The sequence below is a fragment of the Seriola aureovittata genome, chromosome 20 (assembly GCF_021018895.1).
Source record: "Seriola aureovittata isolate HTS-2021-v1 ecotype China chromosome 20, ASM2101889v1, whole genome shotgun sequence".
Classification (NCBI taxonomy): Eukaryota; Metazoa; Chordata; class Actinopteri; order Carangiformes; family Carangidae; genus Seriola; species Seriola aureovittata.
In genome coordinates, this window is record NC_079383.1 from 17821009 (window position 1) to 17844268 (window position 23260).

The 23260-nt window shown below is 42.2% G+C and overlaps 1 protein-coding gene across 4 annotated transcripts in view; it reads left to right on the forward strand.

The window, feature by feature from the left end:
* rnf152 (ring finger protein 152) overlaps positions 1-23260 on the forward strand; it is a 51945-nt gene that overhangs the window by 16519 nt on the left and 12166 nt on the right. The window contains exons 1-2 of one of the 4 annotated variants that reach the window (XM_056364382.1): positions 11049-11244; positions 15049-15155. The gene's annotated coding sequence lies outside the window, so the exon portion shown is untranslated. Of the gene's footprint in view, positions 1-11048; positions 11245-15048; positions 15156-23260 lie in introns of those variants that run through there. The other 3 variants (XM_056364383.1, XM_056364380.1, XM_056364381.1) reach the window with 3 other exon arrangements.

A 23260-nucleotide genomic window follows, 5' to 3' on the forward strand; every position in this document is an offset into this window, starting at 1 on the left:
AGTGAATCATCAAAGGAGGCATGTGGAACACATCAGGTGGACCTCTTCTTTCTGCTCCAGACCCACATTTGTCTTTGTCTAAATGGGACAGCCGATTGTTTCCCTCCTTGTGAGCATGTTTCCAGACAATTTGAATTAATTGGATTGTAAATTGATCCTGTTTTGCAGCCAAAACCCTGGAAGCCCGACTTTTGGCTGCATACAAGAGTTTAATCTGAATACTAAATGTTATTAAAAGCCTCCCCTGCTTCATCTGTGTAGGACAGTGTGTACCTGGTAATGAGAAAAAAAGCCCCTAGGGCCTATTGCATTCATTGTGCACCATCATGGTATAATTCAGTAATTAATTGCCTTAGTGCCTGGATGGTGCTGTAATTGAATTTAATTTGTAACTGAAGATAAACAGTATGACTTGCCTTCACAAGGTGTTGTCACCGCTGCTGTGCTTGTCTTTCTATCTTAAAAGCTAAGCAGGAGGACGTGGAGTCAGACTGTAATGTTTTTATAATGAATTGATAAGAGCTTCGGGGGTTATGCAGTGGCACATGTTCTGGAAAACACTTTCATTTTTTGGAAGACGCCGTTGCCTGACTGTAACTTGTGAATATTTTAACCACATGAAGAATTCTCGGACTGACACTGTAGTAGTCGCTATATTGAGCAATCGGTTAATCATTTACTATAAAATGTCATAAGATAGTGACAATATGACGTCAATAAACATATTGTTTTGTCCTGCCAACAGTAAAGACATTAGATATACAATAATATAAAATAAAATGGCAGCAAATTCTGTCATCTGAGAAGCTGGAACTGGTAAATGGAGACATTTTTCTTTGATAGATTCAATGTTGAACTTAGTGTCAGTTCATTCTCTGTTGATTGGTAAATCTAGTCGTCATTGTTTTTAGGTTTGTAGCCCTTTAAACTGACACAATGTCTATGAGCTGTTAGACCTTTTTCACCAGATGGTTCCAGGAACTAAAAGCCCCTTTAAGTGCATTCATTTTTACGATTCTAGCATCTAAAGAACCTTAAAGATGAGGCCAATTAGACCGACGACTGAATCCTGAATGACAGTGATGTTTCAGACAAATCTTCACTAACAGAAAACAGGTTTTGATAATGGAAATAAAAGTTTAAAAAAAAAAAGTTTTTCAGTTCCTTCGCCGTGTGCTCTCTTGATCTCTTTACCTTCTTAACCATCCGTGAAGCCAACAAAATAACTTTGTATTATCCGACCCATGTCCTGATATTAATACTTAGTTTGACCCACATTCAAAACTGAAACCTCTGTGGATCCTGGGCGGTTGAAACCCTGCAAAAGTTCCTGTGGTTGAAACTGATGTGAGATGTGAACAAATCAACCAAAGTCTCTTTAGATCATTGAATATTAGTCGTTTTTGAGCTAAAACTTTTTCATAATGTAAAGGCGAGGATCAGAGAGACATCTGAAAAAAACACTGCTACGCAACTACTGATTAATTTCATTATCGATTAACCTGCTGATCATTTTCACGACTAATCGTATAGAAAGATTTTCATTTTATTGTTGTTTAAGATTAAAAAAAGCAGCAAATTCTCACCTTTTTTAGAAGCTGGAACTCGAGGACTTTCGGCATTTCTTCTTGAAAATTGACAAATTAGCTGCAGATGAACTTCCTTGATTTAGTAGAAATGTTTTATTTCCTAGTTTTCAATCCACATGACCTCCTTCTGCAACCTTCATGTTGGGAATTGATTATTCATCTCAATTGTTTCAGCACAGAATTCTTCCTTCTCAAACATACTTCATGGGACATAACTTTAATTGAAGCCTGTTTTTTTTTTTCTTCTCTTTAAACTTTGATTTCAGCGTGAGTGATTTTGCTCCAGCGGTGGCAGAATTTGAAACCTCCTCAGCTATTGCGCTTCACTATTCTGAGTACAGCACCTCTGCTTCTCATCTCGCCTGCTCTGCTTACACAGCCGAGGCTCAGAGGAACCGCAGACGCTCCTCACAATGTAGATGACAGGATAAAAAGAGAAAGAGACAAGAGTGGCGGAGAATGAATGAGGAAGGGGAACGGGCGAGCAAAAAGAATGGAGGGAGCGATGGAACGAGAAGGGGGAAAAGGCCAGGGAGGGAGGATAAGCCATGTCTCCCTTGTCTTGACATTTCTCTCTGTCTCTCCTGGGAATGAATACCCCGATATAAATGTTCCAAACTGATGATGGAGTGGAACAGGAGGAAGAGGAGGAGGAGTGGAGAGTGAGGCTTGTTTGATGTGCATTAGTTATTACACGCAGCAGTGTCGGCCTATAATTTGGTTTCAGGTTGATGTAATTAAAGGGCTCGGGCCTCAGCAGTTTTCTCGGGGCTAATTTGTTTAGGATACGCAGATTCCCCCCGCCGGCAGCCGGTGATGACAGCGCTGCAGCGACTCTGCTGCTGCCTCTGTTGCTGGTGGTCATGGCAACAGGAGGGCCCACAGGTGTCCATATTGATATCTTTGTTGAGGTAGCTGTTCCCTCAGCGGGCTGGATTTACATTCAGCACTTTGCACCAGGTGCTGTTTATCCACACTGTGGAGGAGCAGCTCACCTGGATTGGCTGCAGAATTCTCCCAAGAAACGAGGAGTTTTCTTCCCCGTTGAGACATTTTTATTTGGATAAAGACTCATTTATATCACATCTACACTTGGTGCATATCATTTAAACAGTAATGACGATCAACCGAGTGGAGAAAACCCGTTCGCATCAGCCACGGACTTCTAATTTTGAATTTGAGATATCAGGAATTTCTGACACAGACGATATCTCCCGTTTACAGACATGTCAACAAACCCTCGGCAGAATAACCGCTGCAAATCCACCACCACTTGTAGATACATCCAAATAAAATATATGCTATACTCTAATATGAACACTAATACAGTTGATTTGGCTGGTTTTATAGTAACACAACAGAAGTAGCTAATTTAGGCTGTTTGTCTGGTGTGACCACAAGGTCAGCACCAGAGATAACTGCATTGGAATAATGCTTGAACACATGCAGCATAAAGCCAGGAGGTGATAAGCTTATCTTAGGATAAAGACAGGAAGCAAAAGACAACAGCTAGCTTCCCTGCAAAGCCACAACTCGCCATTTTTGTTTGTTTGTATGTTAAGTAAACGCGATGTGTTAATTGGTCGGCTTTAGACCTGCTTTTAGGTGGAGTTTCGGACTTTGGACAAGACGAGCTGTTTCCCCGTGCCTCCAGTCTCTGAAGTGAGCTAAGCCAAGCTAATCGCCAGCAGGCTCTACGCTTTATAATTAACACATGAAGCGTAAAGTATCAATCTTTTCATCAAACTCTCTGCAAGAAAATGATTGAGCATGTTTTCCAGAATGTTCACAATTATGAGAAGACATAGGTTGGAGAACGCCAGACTTGTGTAAATACAAAGGCTTGTGATCATGTCATTTTCCAGACACATAATGCAGGATGACGTAAATTGGATACTAATGCTAAAACAATACCACATTACATATAAACTAATTTACTTTTTAAAGCTGCAGTGGAGTTTTCTGTGGAAATGCAGCCATTATCAGCCGGAAAGACAGGCCGCACCAGAGTGTCTCGTTCATTCCCACCGACCGAGACGTATGGATTCCCTCCAAATTGAATTCTGGCATGTGTTATGATCACATCCTCGTTCACAGGAAAAGGATGAAGTGGCGTTAGAGAGCTCCGAGTGTCTCTGTCCGGAGAAAGCTGGACTCGGCAGCGGCAAGTGTGTTGCCTCTGCAGGTTCCTTTTGAGTTCAGGCCTCAAAGTTTGGACAGGACAACAAACATGAGCGAGCTGTGTTCACTTTTACTTGATGTCAGCTCGCAGGATTTCTGGGCATCGATCTCAAAAGTTACCTCTCGCTACGAGTATGTAGCTGCCAGTGTATGAAGTTCAGGTTTAAAGGAAATGACAGGATGTTTGCACCTTCTAAAGTCTGATTTACCTGAATTTAAATTTGACAGATTCCTTTTTTTCTCTTCTTTTTTTTTCTAAATAGAAATACAGGATTTTGAGTCATGCAATTTCCTGATTCTCATCATATTGGTTATTCTAAGAAAAGCTGCCCTTTGAAATGGCTGCCATTACTTCTCTTTATAATTTAACCACTTTGCAGCATTAAGTCTGACAGTTCCGCCTCGCCACGCAGCAGCTTTTTGGGATTGGTTTTCTGTGTGAGATGTTTGATAAAAACAAAAAGCTTTATCTGCATCCAGAGGCCTAACCTCGGTGGGTCTGGGACTGATCCTGCAGTTTTGCTTCCTCCCAGACAGCCGATGATAATCTGTCCACTCCTCTGGTGGCCTGAGAGAAATCACGAGCTGGCTGCCAGATCAAACAAACCAGCTTCTTGCTTCCCTCCCCTTTTGTTTTCTTGGCAAGTAAATTATTTTTCAGCTTTGTTGCCAAAAAAAAAAAAAATCACAGGTGGAGAACAGTTGATGACCTTGAGGCAGGTGGAGTTTTCATTTTGCAAAACTGCAGGTTTTGTAATCACAGAATCTCTAAGTGGTATTGATGTTTTTTTTCTTGATCTCCACAAGGAATTGAGCGCATCTCTTTGGCTGCCTATGCACTTGCTATTTTTGAAATCCCAAATGCAGGATTTTATGAGATTGCATCTGCGAATGTCCACACTTTGCATCTCCTGCGGCTGTGTTTACTTAATGCTGGACCAGGCGGGCTTTGCATGTATAATTATGCCCATTAGATCCAACTAAATCTCAAACGAGTCCCGCAGAAGGCAAGACTTGAGCAGATTTGTAGATTTGTTGTGTTTGTTGGAATTAAATTCTGCTGTCTGTTTGGACATGTGAACCAACAAGAAATGGTGTGAGCGAGCTGGATCGATGGAGTTGGACCTTATTTCTTGGTGTGAAGTCATTTTTATGGCCCCTGAAACATTCATTTTACCTATTGTAACTTGGATGTTGATATTAGAAGGCAGAGGGAGAAGGAGCAGATGTTGTTTTAAGGCATTTTAACAAGGTAATCGAACTTTTCTAATGGGAAAATCATATCGGATACAAATTCAGATTAAAAGCTGAGTGTTTTTACATGTCAATTATATGACAATCTTTTTGGGTGGAACTGCAATCCACGATCTGGATTCTGTTTTGCTCTGGTTAATTGTGTTAACAGTTGACAATGCGCTGGTTAGCAGCGATTGAACTTTTAGAATTAAATATCTAAAGTTTTTAGAGTTGAAAAATCAATTTGCCTTTTCATATTTGGTGGACAATACCGATAACGGCGACACTGTTTAGTGATCAGATGTATTCTTTGTATTCGTCACAATTTCTTGTTTATTCTCTCCGGTAGTATCAGAGTTCAGGTGGAGGGAGTAAAGGGCGTTTTTAGGGGACAGATCAGCTAATAAAGAGGCGAGGATATTCATGAGCCTGTCTGTGTGCTGTGACAGCAGCATGTTAAAAGCTGCCATGATTATCAGCTCTGGAGAGATCTGACCTCTGTTGGAAAGGTTGATTTGCATATGTTGTTTCTCTTTTTAGAAGTTCACTCATTGTCTCGTCTCTTCCCTCCTCTCCGAAGCTTGATGTATGTCTCTCTCTGTGGCGTCTCACATCCCAGTCGAGCTGGTCGTAGTCCTTGGGCGTCTCAGGGTTGTTGTTTTTGTTTTTTGTGTGTGTGTGTGTGTCTCGTGCTGGCAGTTTGTCTGTTGGGCCTGTTGATTGAAACATGCCCGCGGTCAGACTCTGCTGCCTGACTGACGACACGCGATGCCAGGCGGCTGATCTATGACCTCTGTAGCACACCGGCGCTCTGACCTCTCCAACGCCCCCGCTGTGAAACTCATCTCCCATCTGCTTCCACGAGCACTGCCACTTGAGCAGAGGAGTCGGTGCATTTCATTCCATATTGACCCTTGAAACCTGGACACCCCCCCCCTTCATTGTTGCTGAAAGGCTCTTTAGCTCTTACTAGCTGGGTTTGCATTGTGCTTTTCATTGACTGTGCTTGTGGCTCCTCGCTGCCTCCCATTGACTGTGTCTTTGTGTGGGTTTCCTGCTTCCTTTACGACCGTCTCATCCGATGTCACTGGCATTGATTAACTCCGCCGGCCTCGTCAGAGCTTGTTATCCTGTCAATTTTCTCACCAACTGCTCAAGTCATTAACATTTAGGTTACCGTGCAGAATGCTTCACCAGGTGTTGCTGTAGCTCAGCCACACACCTGTGCTTGCTGTCAGAGAACAGAGTGATGTGGAAATGTGATGGAGAGATGCAGCAGAACTAAAACACGAGTTGAGTCTCTTGTTTCCTCGGCAGCTGTTACAAAAATATGGTGCCACTCTTTAATAAGGCACCATTTATAACATGTTAATAAGCTGTAATGAATGGCTTTATTAATGATTAATAATATTTATCATGTACTAATTCATTACAGCCATTAATAAAAAAAGTTTTTGGGTTGCCAAACTGTGGAAAAACCTCCTCCAGCACTGCAGACCTCTCAATATCTTCGGCACAAGAGCTGCAGGACATCTGGACCAAAGTCTAATCATAAACTGCTTATTTATGATCTTATAACATTCACAACAGACTTGTTATTGTAGAACCATTTATTACCTTATACATAGAGTTTGACCAACTGCTGGTATGTGTGCAGAACTTGAAATAGAGAGAACAACACAGTGAATGTGAAAATGTTGATGGTAGCAGTTTCCACTCTGTTGTTTGAGTAAAGGCTCTCTTGCATAGACTCTCTTGGTTATAACATGACTGTGTGTTTCTGTTCAGCAATAATGCAGTCGGAGAGGTTAGTAGACTTTAATAAAGGCTCCTGGGTTTCTCAATTTGTAATCAGCCGTTCGCAAAAGTTCGTCACCTGCAATAGATGATAATAAATTCTGTTTGTGAATAAGCTGTTTATAAATGGATTTTGGTCCAGATGTTCTGCAGCTGTTTTTCAGAAAATGGACGAGTGGACAGTCAACTGGAGAAAGGTTTTCTACCACAAAATTTCTTCTTATTAATGGCCTATAATTTATCTATAAAAGCATTAGCAAATGAAGTAATAAATCGTTAATAAATCAATTAGTTACAGCTCATAAAGCCTTTTATAATTGGCGCCTCATCAGGAAGCGGTACTGAAATGGTTTATTTGAACCCGTAAAATTGGCACCTTCATACAGATAATATCCCTGTAAACTGTAACCATCGGTGTCTTTGGAGGCTTTGTGACGTCAGCTGCAGATGAAGATCGATTCGGTGTCTTGTGACGTCGGCCCCGGGGCCCGTGGAAGGACCGTTTGAAGCCCGGAGTTTCAGTTTACGCTCGGCAGCAGTTTTGTCAGCTGCTTCAGGCACAAACTTTACATTTTTGGCCCGCGTGGAGCCGAACGAGGTCGAGCAACTGGCAACCGCTGCGGCTGACTGAGGGTGATGGGCTGAGACAGCTGTCAGTCAAACCAGCACGGCAGCGAACATACACATCTTTCAAGGCTTAATATCTGCCTGTTGGAATAGCAGGGAACTGGTAAAGTGTAAATAAATACTCTAAGCACTACTATGAGTGGTTTAAGTATTATCAGATGCTCAGTAGTTTATAAAGCCATTAAACCAGATTTGACAACAGTAGTAAATAGATGAACAGCAGAAATATGCTGTTTATGTTACAGAATAATCTACCAGGAATGTGACTGGCCAATGACGTCTCCTTGCCTCAGGGGAAAGTCTTTCTTTAAGTTTAAGTTTTTCCCCGCAAACAATACGTTTTTTCATCTGTTTATTTCTTCAGCACACTCACTGCAGAACACAGAGGTCACACTGAAATCAATGAGGAGGCTGTTTCTTTTTTGTTGTTGTTCTGAATGAACCTTAGAACTGCAAACGCCTCAATTTTCACTTTTTCTCGCCAAAACTGGCAATGAATTGTGTGGTCAAATTTGTAGTAAGGTTTACTAACGATTATTTGAAGCGACTTATTTTCATTTTAATGGGCTAATTATTCCTTGGCTTGTTTGGTCTCTGAAGTGTCAGAAATAGTTTAAAAAAAGAGAAAAAAAATCACAACTTTTTGCAGACACAACTTCCTAAAGCCTAATATTTTTTGTTACCCTATTTATTTCTTTTCAATAATTTCTGCGAGGTTTATTGTGAATTAGGATTTTTCACGAGTGTAAATCGCTGCTTGTTACGAAACGATAATTCGATTTTTTATTGACGAATATGTGAAAAATTCACCTGTTGTTCTTAGATTGTTGATTTCTTTAGGATTGGTTGATTTTTCTGTGTGTACATTGTTGTATGTACGTATATGCAGAAGCTTTGGACTAACACCCAAAATGATAAAGAAAAGCAGTAAATCATCACAATTTAGGACCTAGAGCTCAACAATTGATCGATCTTGAATTAATCAATTCGATAATTGGCTGTAATTTTGCCAATTTCAGATTTTATTTTGGTCAAGTTCTTGTTCAGCTGCTTGTGATTAAACATTTCACATTTGAAAACTTTTTTAAATGGAAAAAAAGAGTCTTTACATTCGTCAATCTAGATGATCATAAAACACATGTTCTGAGTATTTCTCTGCAGTGCCACATCATAGGAACTGAGTCTCACAGCTCTGTCGGCCCTCGGTCGTGATGATTTCTGTTGGATCTGTGCAAAGATAGCTCTGACAGCCACTGTAATGAATTTATCTGACACGGTGGCTTTGTGTCACAGTGTGTAGGAGGAAGTGCTGGGGGAATCCATTTGCATAATATCAACACGTTTCCTAACCTCTGCGAGGGGGAGGTAAAGGGGGGGGGGGGGGACAGTGCGTCCCTTTGTCTGTGCTCAGACCAAGATGTTTCTTTAATGTTACAGGCCACATGTTGTCGACCGCTGCGATAACAGCTCTCACTGTCAGCTGCAGGGCTGAGGAGCTCTCTGTTGTTTCTTCCTATCGGCCGACTCCGTCAAGCAGAATCGGCTCAGCGCTGTGAGGCTGAACCGATTTCATTAGAGGTGCCTTGAAAGCATGAGCGGCGGGGCCGTCAGGGGAGCTTTGCTTGAACACAGGTAGCCTTTCACATGTTTGGCCCCCGGGAGACGCCGGTGAAGGTCAGGCGTGTCCGCTGTGTATGTACAGTGTGTGTGTTTTATGTTTGACATTTGTCTGTTTTTCCAGCTCTCTCTGCTGCAGGGCTCTGCTATGCTGCAAGAGAGAGAAGAGAGGGTGGTGTTGGAGATGGAGAGGGAGGTAATCACAGGTTCGTCAGTGATGGTGTGTTTGTGTGAGAGACATCTGTGCAGGTCAAAGGGCGTCGTTCAGCTCATGTGGTTACAGAGACAATCACAACATGCTCTCGTTCTTATTTTCCTCTTCTCTCTGTTCCACCACCTACACCTGTTCATACTCAACACTGCAAAAACATTGGTATAAGTTTATTAATTAATTGTTATTGTAATGTTAATAGTTTAGACTATATAACATCCAATATATGACTTTTTTTTTTTCTTGTGACAAAAGCAGCAAATCCCCACATTTGAAATGCAGGGACCAGCCCCTGTTTGCCATTTGTGCTTGATAAATAATGATTAATTGATTGATTAAATAGGCAGGGATGGAATCTGCAGAACAAAAAAGGTAGAAGGACAACTTTGTTATCAGTTGCAGCCTGATAGTCAGACCGAATTGCCATTTTATTTTCCCTCCATTATTCAGTCTGACAACTTGTCCATGCCGGCCTTTTTCCTCTGTTTGGGAGGGAGGCTTCTGTTGCTCAAACCAAATCAGCAGTGACTGATGTAACTCATCCGTCTACATTATTTTCAGTCAGTGTCTGGTGATTGTTAGGAGCAGTTAAGGTTTTTCATGTCCAGACAAGAGAGAGAAAAATGCAGATTCTAGCTCTGGCGCAGTAAACACCAGGCCTGTTTGAAAAACGCTGATTTCTGTTTTAATGTTTTCTAGAAACGTATCCCAATGAACCTGCTCTTCTCATAAACAATATGTTATATGAAGTAATAGTTATATATATATATAATAGTTATATTAAAGAAATCACCCCTCCATGCACAGTTGTAAGCTGTAAACATGTTTCTTTCTGCTGTGGGGGAGTTTAGGGGATTGACTCACTTTTGGAGCCAGCCCTCAAGTGGTCATTCAAGGAACTGCAGTTTTTTCTTTTTGCACTTCAGTGTTGGCTTCATTCTTCAGCCCTGAAGGTCGCCCAAGACCATCACTAATGAAATTTCATTCAGGGGCAGCAGAAGTCGCAGATCTGAAAACCTCAGCAGCTGAGACTAAAACTATCTGCATGCTAAGACACCACTGGGAGAGAGTGGGAAATGGTCTTTGCCATTTGGATAAGCGGACTTAAGGTCCGTGGTGACGTCTTCAGAATTACTGCTTCGTTCCACCAAGAGTAAAAAAAAAAAGATATTCTGTTGACAGTGACGTAGATCAGAACAGAAGATATCAAATCCTCACATTAGAGAAGCTTGAACCAGCCAGTGCTTCGTTAAAACTGTTGAGTGACTTACAAAAGTTTCACCACTAAAACTGACCCTTTAAAGACTAAATTATATCAACATGAAATTGATAAATTGATCATTTATCAAGAAAAATCGCTTTTCCAGCTTCTCAGATGTGAGGATTTGCTGTTTTTCTCAGTTTTTTTTATATCACTGTAAATTGAATATGTAATTGGATTTTGGACTCTTGGCTTGACAGTCATTTTTAGAAAGCAAAAAATGAACTGGAACCTCTAATCAGCAGATAAACAGAAAATGAAAACAATGCCGCCTCAGTCAGGATCTGCACACGAGCTTATGCTGGAGCTCGGGATGAAAGCACAGCCTCAAATGACCTCAGCGTGCTCGCAGATCAGTGCTGCGCTTCCCTGACAACCTCGGGGGGGGGGGGGTAATGAACAACACCTGACGCTGTGACGGCCATGCACACACACACACACACACACATACACACACACGCACACACACACAATGACAGACACCATCCAGCTTTAATCCTGACAAATTGCCACCGCGGGTGCTGGAGAGTCCCTTCCTAAAGGCCTGTATCTGCCTCGCCCGCCCGTTCGCCGGTGAACACAAGCGCAGAGATTCGTTTTCCAATCTATATCCTTCCCAACAGGGCCCATTATCTTAAGTGAGCGTCGATAGGAGGCTGAGAGGCGCGCTCTTTTTCTTCTCCGTGTACAAATGAGCAGCAGGAGTCGTTTCAGAGCTGCACTGTGTGAGTATGTGTGTGTGTCTCTTTTGACTTGTAACCCAGCTCTTGTAAGCACTGATGAATAACTGGCCTCGGTAATCTGCTGCAAATTTCTCCTGTATATGTATGCGTGTGAGAGAGCTGCAGGGCTTTGATGTCGGAGCTTCTGTTGTCATCCCTCATGTCATTACCGGCATCACAGGGTCCCGCTCAGCTGTCAGACGCACCAACGCCGCGCTCCCTTTAAAGACTGCGAGCTTGCCAGCCAGGGATAAGGCATGTAGGAATATCAAAGCCTATTTATTTGGCAACATCTGGGGACACTTTTTCTGGAGGATGACTGGAAGAGAAACTACGTCCTTAAAGCTGTCCTTAAAGTGGGAATTAGCAAGCCAAGAGAACTGTGTTGCTTTTTTTTTTTTTTCTTTATAAAGAGCTTGCAAAGCTGCCAGTCCCCATATATCACTGAGGACTGGCTTCTTATTTCACAACCACCCTGGTGTGTTTTCACTTCAGGAGAGAGAGCAGAGGCTTTAAGGCTGTGTTGGTGTGTTTGTGCAGAAGCTGAGGGCATATGGTGAGAGTTTCCACGTGTTTACACCCACAGCTCTTTGTCTTTTGCCTGGACCGCCGTGGAAAACTCTATATTTTTTTTCCCATTTGGATTCGGTCAGCTTAGACTGATGATAGAATGGTGTCAAAACAGTTGTGTTAATTCACCTGTGCATGATATTCCATGAGTTTATTGCGATTAATTCAACTTCCGCTGCACCATAAAAGCTGTGATTTGCAACATTGACTGTGAATCGCTGAACCAATCAAAACACATGCTATAGCTGCGGCCCGTGCATGAACGTGTGGGATTTAAGACTCCTAGACTGAACTGTTGATGGATTAGTTGGTTGAACGTTATTATGATTAGTTTTTAATGAGTGTTTTAGCTGTTTTCGCCTTGATTTTTATGAGATTCAGACCATTAATTGGATTGAAAATTGTGAGGCAAGTTCATTTGATCGATTTGGGCTGTTGTCCAACGCTGACCCATCCAGTTGTTGGAGGATGTTGAAGCTGCAACTCACTACTGTTTTTATTATTGAGTAATCGGTTAATCAGTTTGTCCATTAAAGGACAGTAAACAGTGAAAATACCTGTTGTCATATGTCTTGTTTTGTTGTTGTTTTGTTCGACCAACAGTCGAAAACACGACAATATTCAGTTTGATTTCGTGGGGGGGATGGGGGGGATGGGGGGGGGGGGGGGGGGGCCTCAAATCCTCACAACTGTGGAGCTGGAAGAAGCTGAATTCAAATCTGAATCTCATTGCAGCTGAAGATGATATTGTGAAATTATCCTAGAGTCAAGCTGCTCTGCTAAAAATGTGAAGAATGTTTCTTAAAAATAAACTCTAGCTTCTGGTATTTCAGTAGTTCTGAGTAGGACTGAGAACGGCTGCTGTAGCTGATAAAAGGTGAGACATTATCTCTGTATTCACTTTGTTTGAAAGGACTCACTCGAGGAAAAGAAATCCATGTTTAAAATTCAAATTAACAGGTGGCCTTACAAGGACTGTGAGGTTGCCGCTACAGAAATGTAAATTAGCAGGAGGCTGACAGCTCCCCCACCTACAGTGTCAGTATGTGGTCCGTCCTGATGGATTTGTCAGAGGGAGACCTGACCCGTGACTCTGGAGCTACATGCCAATCAGCGCATCGACCCGTTTGTGTTTTCAGCGGCCGGAGGTGTCCGCGCTGACATCAGTCTCGGTGAAATATTCCTCTCCTTGGCTGAGTGTCAAACCCGTCCTCAGCCTCGACGCTGTCTATCTCACTGAAAGAGATGAGCAGGGAGAAGGCGGGAGGGAGGAGGAGGAGGTGGAGGTTGGGGAGGGGAGGGGAGGGTGTTAAAATAGCCGATGGAAGACATCACGGCCATTTCTCAAACTCAGAGCTTGTAGTAGCAGGTGGGCCGGCAGCCGGCAGCCTCACTTCTTGGCTCTGCTCCTTACAGAAAGCTCAGAAGACGCTGCTGCTTACTTTACCTTGGTTTACAGCCTTTTATCATTAAGCTTGCCATTTAATCCTGCAGAAAAATAGCCTCTAATTGTGCCTGTGTAATGTGCATTATTTCAAGGTCCTTTTTTTAAATGTCTTTAGCAACACGTCCTCCATCCCCGTCTCCTTCCAGGGACACTACAGCTGTTACTGCATGATGTCTGCTATCTGTGCTGCTGTTTGCTCACTTTTCCTTGTTTTTAAGATTTCAATTTGCATGTTAAATAAAGGGATTAAATATTCCTAATTGGTTTATACTCAAAGGATTTAGGATTATAATAATGAAGTATTTTAACTTGCTTAAAAGTTGGAATTATCAGCGAAAAAAGTGAGCTTCCTTTTAAAGGACAGTCAAACTGGGACACGAGGAGCGTTTACCCCGCAACGCCTGCAGCCAGCTGCTGTTAAAAAAGCACCATTTATTAATAATGATGGAGCAGTCTATGGAGCGTTGATTCCTCATTGATAATTAAGAAAAATCAACGAGTCTCCGATGGATTGTGACTCTCCGTCTTTACAAATTCTGAATCAATGCACAAAAAAACGGCTATTGGTTTCTCCAAGTAGTTTTACAGGAGAGTGGAGTCGACCAATGATTTAACATTATTGGCTGATGTAATCAGGTCGAACCAATGGGCCGCTTGGCTTTATTTCATTTAATCAAGTTCAATCAATCAATCCCGACTAAAAGCATGTCTTCGCTTCCTGTTGTTTTAAAGCGTTGTCCTGTACGTCATAATAACTGATCTTTTCGGCCACTTGGGGGCAGCGTCAACAAGCTGTGAGCACAACATTGACATATCATCACCTTTTTTTAAGTGTTTATGGTCAACATGTTAGCAGGCAGGTTTGTATCTTACACAGCCGGCAGTTACAGAGCAACATCAACCTTCATTCGGGGGCGGTGTTCATGTCAGGAGGGAAATATCTGTCTCTTTTGGCAAGACAGCTTTGTTTATACCAGAGTGTTTTACATAGGCAAAGAAAAGCAATAAAAACCAAAATTAAAATCAAACAGCCATACTGGGTTTCTGTTCTTCAAGATCAGAAATTTATTTTGACCTGAAACCAATTTATTATCTAGAAGCAGCACTTTAAAGTCTATAAGTAGTAATTGGAAGTCAGTGTAAAGACTTAAGAACAGGAGTGATGTGGCAGCAGCGTTCTGACCGATTCCTCATGGTTAACACCAGTGAGGAGACCATTAGAAAAGTCCACCCAGCTGGAGATGAAGGCATGAAGGAGCTGCTAAACGCTCCACTGTGTTCACCGGCCGGTCTCTAGCTGAGTCGTATCTGTTCTGCTGCTGAGCAGGTGGAGGACGGAGGGGTTTTGACGAGGTTTTCAGTTTCGGCATTTGATCTATTAGAAAACTTATAGTTCTGCTGCTGTTTTGTGCAGGTATAATGTATTACTTTGTAAGTAATTGTGCTCCTTTACAAATTACTTAACAGCAGAGGTCATTGGTAACATTCTTCACATAGACAGCCAGGTTCAGTCAAAAGGGGATTTAAACTACTCCAAAGCCCTAAAACCATCACATCATCTACTGTACGAACATGTTCAGAAAAAGAAGAAATGTCAGCTGACATGATGGAGAGGAGGTTGCGTTGCTCGATGTCCTCTCAGCTCCAGATTCCTCATAAGCAGCGATGACCGAAAACATGACGACCGCTCGCAGATGAAGCGAGTAGTGTTGATCATCTCCTAACGACTTACCAGTGGCTCAACTAGCAAAGTTGAATGAATATTCTCCTTCTTCTTCTTCTTCTTTAAGGCAGAGAGGAGCAGCTTCCCCCCTCACCTCCAGCCCCTGCAACAAGCCAACACATCCTGGACCGGTCTACCCTCTGATCGCACAGAGAAGACCTCCATCAGACTCTGGTAAGACGGCGAACAAACCCAAATAGTCAAAGTATAATTATATAATATTGCAGGGAAATAGTATTTCTAAGAAATGTCTTCCTGTTGACACACTGACGCTGCAGCTCCTGTTTCTCCCGCTCTGATGAGATGATGTCAAAATTTAAATTAGTTAAACATTCAGAGCCCAGACTGCAGCTTTTTTTTTTTTCTTCTCCTGAGACTGAACTGTCATTTCGGATTTTCCGTCCGTCCAAATTGACACATTCTGGTTTTTACAAAGGAAACAGAGAGCGAGAGAGAGAGAGAAGAAAAGAAGCTGAGCTGGAAATCACATTACATGTCTCTGTGAGGATTTGGAGGCAAAACAACCTGTTGTTGTTCGTGTTGTTGTTGTTGTTGCCAAACCGAAAATCCTCGAGCAAGTGTCAAAGCGGCACATTTCTCTCCCATGCTGCATATTCAAAGTTCACACATCAATCTGTGAGTTATGTTGATAAATGACGGTGATGGAAAATTAATTTCACTTTTTTCATCACAGACGTGTGAAAGTCAAAAATTGGGATTAACATGAACCACCATCTAATCCAATCGTGAGGCTATAAAATATCCAGACATCTCTTCTGTCCTCAGATTGAGCTTGTGCCGCACACACCGGCCGTATTAATCATGTTTTGTGTTAGTGTCGTGTGCTCAGATAAAGTCTGCTTACACCGTCTTTATGCTGCTGATCCTAGATCGAAAAACTAAGCAGGGTAATTGTTTACTCTCTCTCTCTCTGCTGATTCCTGTGTCCCTTTAATGACTGCAGTCAGACTGTTTGCACGGTATGGATTACTGAACACACAGCCTCTCACTGATAGAGGATGCTGCACGTTTTCCAGTATCTGCTTTTAAATGTTACTATTGTTTTGATGGAAAGACAGATTTTTTTTTTTTTCTCAGCCTCCCATTGCCTGGCAACAGCACACACTCCATCAGCCTACAGCCTTGTTGTGGTACTCCAACCTCCTCATGTCCTTTCATGTAATTCAGAATGATACGCCCTGTTTAATTGGCATTTCAAATCTTGATTGCATTAAAAGGGGAAGTAGCTGTTATGGATAGGGTTTAGTGGGGTTCCGACATGATCAGAGCTAATGGGGGGGAAAACGCCAGTCCAAAAGGGAAATAATCCGCCATTTAAATATGAGTCACACTGGAGAGGAAACTAATGCATGAAGGTTAAACTCCTTACTGAACAATATGGAAGCCATCATGTGCCTGTTAGTGAAGGGCCAGGGACGGTTGCACAGTGTGTAATGTAACATGTGAGAGTATAGTCGTGTGTTTTTATTGATATGAGGATGACCTTCACAGCAAAAGATTTGAGGAAGAAAACATGTTCACGTCTGTTCAGTTTGTTTGCATGTATTTTCATATTTTTTTAATTGTAGTTCTTTGTCTTTTAATGCTGCGTTTCCCCATGAAAATGATTCATATGATATTTGAACCCCTCCCATGACAACCTTGTTAACATGTCCATATGGTGTTTTTTAACATAATACAAGACATATTATGAGTGAAATAAACAGTCAACGTGTATTTATGACTGATGTGCTTCCAGCCACAGTTTTCTGGTGGGAAAATCACATTAAACAAACTGTTAATGATAGCAGAGTATTTTTTTTTTTACAGAGTTTAAAACATGTTTGTAGAGAAACTTTAATATTAAGCCAGTGCCAAACTGCCACAGTGTTGGAAGTTATTTAAAATATCATTTTATCATTTAGTATTCAAATTTACATTCATTTGAACTAAGGGGCCTAAACTAAACCATGAAATTGTTTTAAATATTTACTCCTTTGCTTTGTGTTTTTTTTTTTTAATTTGGCCAAAGCAGAATATATAAAATAATACATTTCAAACTTCATTTTGTCTCCACTGACTCCCACTGTGGTTTCTCTGGTGTAAGAGTCTTCAGTTGGGGGGAGTTTACTGTGGTGTGTCCCACCCACCAACAGCACAGACGGGCTCTGTAACCTGCACCAAGTAAACAAGCTATAGGTGTGTCTGAGATTCTTCAGTAAAACACATGGACCAAACAGCTGAGAGGTTCATCAGTCTGCTCCAGAAAAACAGGTTACTGACTGTTTTACTGCCTCAGGCCACAGAGCAGAGAAAGGGGCGGGTCTGACTGTCGGTGGTGGACTTTGACATGATTCACTTTACTGTGTTGATTATATTTATGATTTGGGGCGTCACATCTGTTCTCCTCATCTGGGTGAGTTGCTGTTGTTTGTGGCGTTGAAGGATTTTAATCATATGTCATCACATTGTCTCCTGTTGTTCTGATTGGGAACATGCATTTTTTTGTGTTTTCTGCAGTAGTTGCAGCAGAAGTTAAGAAGTTGGTACAACAACACAGTAGATTTTGTGTTTTCATGGGATTTTGGTTTTTTTTTCTAGTGACCTGAATCTGTTGTCCTCAGTCATCCATTATGTGCTCCTTGCTGACTGTCCAGATTAAATTCTGATAGTTATAATGTTTGGGTTGTCTAGTCTGGGTTTCACTAATTGTTTGGTCTTTTCCCACCTTAACATTGTTTTTAGCAGTTGCTAAAAAACAGTTGACAACTGCGACCGTTCATGTTTTCCAAACTGCATATAGGACAGGTTTGAAGATTTCAGTGTCTGGTCAGAACTATACTGACTTACAAAGTCAGTCAGTCAGTTCAGTTTGTTACCACATAAATAAAAACTTAACACCAGATAAACTAGTCCTTCTAAAGGCTAACTAGGGTTGAACAGGTGTTTTCAGCCTCTGACTACAGAGATTAATGTAATTTCATGTGGTTAATTCACATATCTAAATGTATTTAATTGTAAATCAATTTATTAAATTTGCGTATTAGTTCAAATGGACCAACAATCTGAAAAATTAAAGATGAATAATCATAATAATAATAATAATAATAATGATAATAAACTTCAAACCTTTTTTGTTACTTCTCTCTGCTGTTGTAGAGTAGAACACATGCTTATATAAGAACTGTGAATAAATGCTCAACAATTAAGACTGTGCGTAAAATTAAGTTGTCAGAAAGTGCTAAAAGACACCCAAGCAGGCAGTTCATCAAAAAAAAAAAGCAAATTCTCTCAGGTAGGTTCATCCTTGGTTTCCTCAGGCTTGCCACTGATTCTCTTCGCCTGACAACTCCGTTTCCCTGTTGAGAACACACATCTGTGTGTGTGTGTGGGAGAGATTGCTTTGTGTTGTAGATGATGTCGCCTGCCTCATTTGTTTGGGTTTGCCCATAATTAACGTGTCAAAGCACCAGCGATGGCTTTGAGGTGTTAACGCTGACAAGGTGACATGAAACAGTTTGACAGCAACTCTAAAAATGTGCCGCGCCGTCGCCTCGTCACCTCGTCACCTCGTCACCCTCTGGTCCCCCCCACCCCACCCACCCTGAGAATCACAGAGCAACGCTTTGACAAAATATGGCAACTTCTGTCTCCTAGCAACACGCTACATTTCCCGTCTTGTGGTTCAAATTGACTGAAAGACTCTTGAAGGTGTTAGCTCGCAGCGTTGCCGTAAGTGCGATACATGTGCGAGTCGCGGTGCAGGTTGAACAGAAGACAATAAATGTCGACGCAGGCAGTTTTAAGCATTTGAGTGAAGGGGTTTTTTGGGGTTTTTTTTTCCTGAACATTTACCTGCTGAGCTTCTGAAAAACTCAAGCTGTTTCCTATTACGCCCGTGTAATGGAAGTGCTGCAAACACACATTCAGAGAAAGGGGCAGGGCACACACACTCCTGGTGTGCTGCTTGCTGATGTGCGAATGATCTCGTACTCAGTCGCAAGAACAGGGGGTTAGGGTGCGTTCGCTACCTGCTGCGTGCCCTGTGTGCTGGGAGGTAAAAATCTGCCCTCCCGGGTAACACCTCACCAGGAATGACTCTTATTTACCACTTCCTATTAGACTTAAAAAGCATGAACCCAGACTTCCAGGTAGAGTCGTGAGATCGCAAGCTCTTTTCCATAAAACTTAGATTTTCAAACATGTTTTCAGAGCCATCTCCTCTGGAGGAACTGAGCCTAGAGGCCTGTCCTTAGCAGTAAATTTTTATCACCTTCCTCTGTGGTGAACTCTGTTATTTAATAAGTGAATCGAAGTGTTTCATTCCACAGCGAGATATACTCCATTTGAAGAAATGAGACCTGCTCTTACAAAATGATTTCTGGCTTGAGAGGAAAAAAGCACATTACGGCCCCCGGTAAAAGTTATGAGTCATCTAAAGACCACTTTCACTTATGAAATGTTTTTTCAAGAGAGTCATCTTTTGTTTTTGAAACATTGCTTGAAACTTTTCAGGATGTAATTTTTATTTCCAAAAAAAAAAAACCCAAACATTGACAGCGCCATTGTCCCACAGTTAATAGTTTTTAAATAATCCTCATTTACATAGTTTCCATAAGCAGCCTCGTCGCAGATTAGCTTAATTAAAAGTGTCAGCGCCGTTTGAAGTTTTGGCAGAGCCGCTGTGCTCCCCTTTATCTCAGACCTCCTGGATCTTTATTTGGATCTGTAGATGGAGATCAGGCCTCGGGGCTGCTGAAATCACAGCATTCACCTCTTTCATCTGCTTTGAAAATTGCTCAGTTTCTCAGTGTAGAGAGACGCCTTTCATCAAAGAGCGGCAGAAGGCCGGTGATTTGTTTTGCTGATGAGAGTTTTTTGGACTCTGTGTGACCTCGCTGAGGATTGATGGGAAATGGCGTAGGAGCATCAGCGATATGCCGCCAACCTGCCACTCACAGGCGTACGGGTTGGTGAGCTCAGGCCGACATGCATGCACGTGCACAAACACAGTCACAGATTAATTAAATAGTCCAACTTTATATTTACTGTGTGTGAAGACATTTTTTTTCTGTTGCAGCCATGTTTTCCAGCCACCTCAAATTTAATGAATAAATTAGCCCAAATCTTGCCAATGGGTGTGAATCTGGCTTTAAAGGTCAGGATTTTATAGTTCATCCATTTCTGAATCGGCGGTTTAAAAAGAAAAAAAAAAAAATTAAAGTGCATCCCTCACTCTATCAATCCCCCTATCTCCTCCGTTTTTCATGACAGAGCATCAAAAACAAATTACGGCTGACATTATTGCAATTTAAATTCTCACTGGCCTGGCTTTTTAATAATAGATGTGACAGAATCGCAAAAGACTTTGCAGGCAAATCTAACCTCAGATCATCTCAAAGCTGTATGTTTATCATTGGTTTGGTTTTTTTTTTTTTTTTGCTGATGGGTCGTAGCTTAACAAACGTGCCTCTTTTTGTTCAGCTACTGGTGCTGAGCATGTTTTAAAGGAGAAGAGGAGTCGTAATGATTATGACAGGAGCAAAGGGAAAAGTGCAGTGATGTAGTATAAAGAGAAAGATGTCGGGGTGGATGGAGGAGTATGACACAGGAGCGCTGTGTTCGACTCCCATGCGGAAGTAGCAGTTTATGATGTTTCTATTATCCATGACCGTTCAACAAAGTTGAAACCACGTTGTTATTATTGTAACCATGACAACAATCATCATCTAATGTTGAGGAAATTTTTACTTTAACCCACATCACGAACTTTTCTAACCAAGCATTTTTAGTGCCTACACCTAGCCCCAAGCCATGACCATTATCATAGTATCCACGGCAACAAAAGTAGGTACACCGCTCTCGGCACAGTCCGCTTGTTTATTATTGTAACCATGACAGCCAAGGTCTTGGTACACTCATATGGGTCATATCAGAGGGTTGAAAACAGCGATCTATACGGTCATTCATGTCGGAGGACTTGTTGGTTTAAACATATCGTTTCATTTCCTTCTAGAAGTAGCTACTTCTATATTTTCTGATTTATTTTTCCTGGTTTTGAGATTTTTGCTTCCTCCACATCGGAGAAAAGAGACTGGACTCGTTTGAGCTCCACTCTGGATCATCCACAGACCTCAATGTCAGCCGTTTTTTGTTGGAACTACTTTTTCGAAAAGAAATTAAACCCCCCTAAAAGCGAGAGAGAGCAAGCTCTTTCAAGTAAAGTCACTCACCTGTCTCACTCGAAAACCCTTTTCGTTCTAGTCTGTGAAAGAGGAGACACTCCGTCGTGTTGTACCTCTGATGGATTTCTTGTTTATGATGGTTGACTCTAGAAAGAGTCTCCCAACTGTTTGAGGGACTGACTGATGGTGTTGTTTTGGATCGATGGCGCATTTTCTGCTGTGAAACTCCATTACGGCTGCAGAAGAAATACCTCAACATGACACCGCTGACATCGGGCCAGTTATATCTTTGGGAAACCTGACTGAAGCAAAGCTTTAACAGCTTTTCAACGCTCGCATCGTGTAACAGAACTGCTTTTTGTAAACAGTGGATCTGACTCTGCGTTCAGTACCAGCTTCACTTGTTAGGTTAACTTCTGTAAACTCATCCAGTTTCATACGTTTCCTCTCTCTTTTGGTAAAGGGAGTTATGTGCTTCTATGCGTTAATTCAGTTGTTACCTCATTATCAAGCCATGGAAAACATTTCTCTCAGTCACAGTAGTTGTCATTAATGTAATATGTGTTTGAGGACATTCTGACTACAGAGGTAATTCAATCAGCTCTGCCCCTCTATTTTCCTGGGTGCGTTTGTTGTTTAAGCCTGGAAAAGGTCGTCTGTAGTTAAATATTGGTTTTAGAGAATGAAACCAAATACCTGGAGAGATGTACTGGATGAACACTGCTGTCCTCTCGCACTCTGCCAGTCTTCTTTGGCTGGGCGACCTCCCAGCGGTGCGGGAGTTAGTGTGGCGCCCCGTCACGCTCGGGCGGATCTGTGGGGGCCAAGCCCATCCAGCAGCCCCTGCCAGCTCTGACGCTCGCTGGCTCCTCAGGCTGGAAATTGCCATAATGTGTCCTGCAGTGGTCGGCTGCACAGGCCTCTATCAGGGGCTCCATCTGTGCTGAGCCCACACACACACACACACAGACACACACACGCACAATGCAACACTCATTACACTTGGTGGTGGTGCATACAGCAGAGATGTCACACTATAACAAAAAGCTTAAACACTAATGTGGTCTTTCCACCACTCTTTAAAAAACCTGCTGCAGGGATTTGCTCCCATTCAGCCACAAGCGCATCAGTGAGGTCCAACACTGATGCTCGTGATGTGTCGGGTAGGGTCAAGGTCAGGGCTCTGACCATCAAACCGGGAAAACCATTTCTTTATGGAGCTGCTCATGTTGAAACAGGAAAGGGCCAAACACAAACTACTGGCACAGTATTTTCTAAAATATCGTCGTACACGTCAGGAGCTACTGTAGCTGACACGCTAACAAACCCAGCCAACCAGTAACAGGTCGTCCAGCGAGTTTGGTTGCTCACTGGACGACCATGACTCAGCGTTAAGCCGCAATACCCGACCCCACGTCGGATTATTTGCCTGCCGTTCCCTCGAGGTTCAGCAAATGTCGGGATGAGCTGCTGTTGGTCGGAGGTGCGAATTTGCATGTCAGAGAGTTCACCAAAGTTGAGACTCTGATTCTGAAAATCTGCAGATCTCTCTTACTGCAATGAATTGAAACCGGGGTCAGGACTTGTACACTTGCGAGGAGCCTCATTGTTATGCAGTAATTCCCTTGCATCAACCTCTAAGTCACGGCTGTGTTCGGCCTAATCCCAGTTGATTTTGCAAAAAATGTTGTCACTTTTTTTTTTTTTTTCTCTAATTGGTCCTCACAAAAATAGACATAGATGTTTAAAAGACACATATCCATACTGTACGCTGCGACCTATTCTCAAGGACGCACTTCTTTGTCCTTCTCGCCTGTGCAGTTAACATGGGGACGTTTATGAAAAATGGGTTGCAGTTTAAGTTAATTGATGAGTTCTGGATTAACACACATGCACACACAGCATAAAAAGCCCCGAATTAGCTGCTGTTGCCCTTTAGCCTCAGCAGCTCCTGCGTGACTGCTATAGCTGCTAAATGTACTCTGGAGGAGATGTGTTGACTCCCATCCAAAGTTTTGATGTGTGGGCGAGGAAATCGACACACCAGCTATATGCAAATGGTGGCTGAGCACGCTGCCCACAGTCATGACTGCG